The sequence below is a fragment of the Protopterus annectens genome, chromosome 4.part0, assembly GCF_019279795.1.
Source record: "Protopterus annectens isolate FY-2018-M chromosome 4.part0, PAN1.0, whole genome shotgun sequence".
Classification (NCBI taxonomy): Eukaryota; Metazoa; Chordata; order Ceratodontiformes; family Protopteridae; genus Protopterus; species Protopterus annectens.
Window position 1 is genome coordinate 512,528,048 of NC_056733.1, and position 3,769 is coordinate 512,531,816.

The following is a 3,769-nucleotide window of genomic DNA, read 5'->3' on the forward strand; positions in this document are numbered from 1 at the left end:
TTTAGAAATAGTGGTTATCCAGACAGTGTATTAGAAATAGCTAAAATGGATACTATAAATTATAGGCATTTAGGTTTAAAATCTTTTTTTCTTATGGATGAACACCAGAATGAAAATATTGTAGCACATGGAAATCGTGATACCCTAAGATATGTTACTACTTTTAGTTGTATGACTAGGTTTGTAAGGAACATTATAAAGAAAAATTGGGTTGTTTTATTGGCATCCAGTGAAATTAAGTAGTCTACATATTCTATTAAATTGTGATTTAACTATACCATTAAAAACATGTGATGCATGCATGCTGGTATAGTGAACATACCTGCATGCATTTACCACTTTTTTATGTACTGTAGTATACATTACGTTATCCTGTATCCCTATTTTAAGATCTAAGAAATTAATGAACACATCAGAAAATTCTATTTTAAACTTTAAAAAGGTAGTGGATTCATTCAAAAAGTGTACAAACTGTAACAAAACATCAACATCACCTTTCCATATGAGGAAACAATCGTCCACAAACCGTTGATAAAATAATATATTATTGACATATGGACTAGTGTCATTTACGACAAACTTCTTTTCCCATATAAAAAGTACCAAGTTTGCATACGTGTTAGCTACGGGCGTACCCATAGCAACACCAGTATTTTGCATATAATATTGACTATCAAATAAAAAAAAATTATTATTCAAAACTAGGTTTAATAATAAACATAACGTTTCAATATCCCTTGTTACAAACGTAGAAGAGTTGTTTAAAAACTCATATTGATTCTATCCCAAACTCATTAGGTATAACTGTAAACAAGGACGTTATATCTAAAGTTACCAGTAAAAACCTACTGTTCTGCACTACATCCTTGCCCATATTATTATACCATACTCTTAGTTTTCTAATAAAATCTGGTGTATCTTTCAAGATGGTATCACATTTTTCTAATAAAGGCTGCAACCTTCTATGTAAATAGACTGAAATAGGTTCAGTCAACCACCCCTTCCCAGAAACAATACTACGCCTTTTACAAATACCAACATCATGGAAATCATTATTAAACATAAGTTTTAAGCTTAGATTCCTAACAAACTGTTTCAGCTCAATCAAAGCTCCCACAATATTGTCATTTGAAGAAGGAATGAGGCTGAACCCTTTTTTATTATCAGAATCATCAGGGCAAGTAGGATTTGCAGTGGACATGACGACTACATGGCAGAAGTCAAGTTTTTGGAAGGCCTGTTCCTAGAAAGGGGCTATCCTTTGGACCTCTTTGAAAGCCTGGTCGAGGAGGTAAACTCTAAAAGAGGAACTGTCTACCCACCCCTTCTGGGTAAGGGAACAGGCACACCAGCTAGTTCCGTTCCTGTTATCACCAATGAATTTAAGAACAGTTTTATCTACACCTATTCTTTGCATTCAAGGGAAATGGAGGAATCTATAAGAAAATACTGGCCTGTACTTGCCCTCTTTGAAGAGTTTAGGGGGCTATTGCCTGACCAACCTTCATTTGTAAGGAGAAGGGGTACCAATCTCAAGGAAATGTTTGAAAAAAAGCAGAACATTACAAGGAAAATCAACCCAGCAAGAAAGGGTACGTTTAAATGCGGGGCATGTAGCCAATGCCATGCCATCTTGGAAGAAAAAAGTATCACCATTCCATTCAGAAGGTTTAAAATCTACCCAGCAGGCCATTTCACATGTGGTAGCAAGGGAGTGGTTTATCTAGGCTTCTGCACCACATGCAACAGTTTCTATGTAGGAAAAACGGAAAGGGAATTCCGCAAGCGGATATATGAGCATTTTTACGATATAAACAAAAAGAAGGAAACCAACGCTTTTTATAAACACTCCCTGACCTGTCCAAACATAAAACTGAGATTCATGGTACTAGAACAAGTTGAGCCTGATGCCAGGGGGGGTGACTGGGAATCAACTTTAGAATACCGAGAACTCCTCTGGCAATTAAAGTTAGATGCTGGGAGACCCCCTGGGCTTAATGGTTTGATCAGTATCAAGCCACTATTGAAATTAAGAAGGGCAAGACTTTAGTTTGATATTCCCCATACAATTATTTATGACAAGCACCCAACACATGGACATGTTTTTTACTTAATGTTACACCACACAAGGTCTATGTTAAGGAATGACCTATTGTATAGCACAGTTTAGTTTACTTAAGATATAGTGTTCTCTTTTTCCAGCAGGGCTGTCAACAAGGCCAAGAAAAGAAAATATTGTCATACCCACATTAGGCATTAGCCTTATATTACAATCACACGAACAACAGTTGGTATGTCAAGTCATTCCATCTTATTTCAATTTTCAAAAGAAGTGCAGATTTTTGCTCACAGCAAGTTTTATTATAAAGTTAAACATTAGGGAAACAGTGTATAATGCATACTCTATCACTACTTTTTTATACATTTTGTTTTAATGGAATTTTTAAGCATGTGGAAAAGCGCATTGTCTCTTTAAAATGTTAATTGGCAGTGCTTTCTAATTAATCTAGGATTTTCAAGGTATATAAGACACCTGATTTAACAGCATGGTGTCACTTGATAAAGCTCAGAATTCTTCTGAGCGAAAGCGCTTGTGTGTTATCATTATGTGGTTCTGAATAAAGGAATTATTTGAATTCGTTTGGTGCCTACCTGGATTTACTGAATCTGCTTTGGTGAACTTACAACGAGCTGTTCCACTTCCTGGCTGTGTGTGCACTTACTTCCTGGTTTGGTTCTTTGCTGTTTGTTTAACAGGCAGAGGTGTCTCTATCAGCATAAAGGATAAGCACACCTTAAGGCTGGTCAAACAATATAACATGCTTGAACTACTCCATGTCCAACTAACCATAGGAAAAATCCATTACCATATTCTTGCTAGCTACAGGTCCCCCACTATGAACCAGCAACCCATATATCATACCTGAAGTTGTTAGAATCACTCACCATCCAGCCAAATACTCATGGCTGATTTTAACTGTCCCTCCATTAATTGAGAGACATACATGGCCACTCACATGCAGGCCCAAAGATTTCTTTACTTTGTAAATTCAAATGCACTAGAGAAGCTAGTCTGCACTCCCACTAGGGGAACAGATATCCTAGATTTGGTACTCACAAATATGGGAGAGCTCGTCACCCTTCCTAGTGTGATATCCTCACTGGTAAGATCAGATCACAAAGCAGTCTCCCTTGAAACAAATGTAAAACTAGTCCCTTCACCTAACCCCGAAAACTTTCAGATCTTCTCTAAGGTAAATTACCCCCTATTAAGGGATGCCATAGCTAGTTTCCAAGCTCTCCCAATAGCTCAAATTTCACCTCCCCATCACTCCCAGTTCTCCCCCAAGAAATACCCTCCACCACTTCACTGCCAAATGCCACCATAGAAAGGGTTGCCACTGCGCTCTCTAAAGCTAAAAACAGGGCTTCAATGTGGCCCGACAATATACCAGGTTGCCTCTTAAACAGCTTAAATCAGGGCTAAGCAGGACCATTTGGATCTCTATTTAACCACAGCTTCCAGGCTGGCTTTGATTCCGATAGTATGGAGGACAGCAACAGTCATCATCCATATCTACTGACCACAGAAATTACAGACCAATAGGTTTGACTAGTCTTGTATGTAGGACCATGGAAAGAATAATCATGGACATGATCAGTTATGACATAGAAAACCCCCAAGCACTGGACTGATAGAGACACCTCTGCCTTTTGCCCTTTCTTGTTCAATGAGTGGTCAGAACACATATGAAAGGTGTTATTGCCA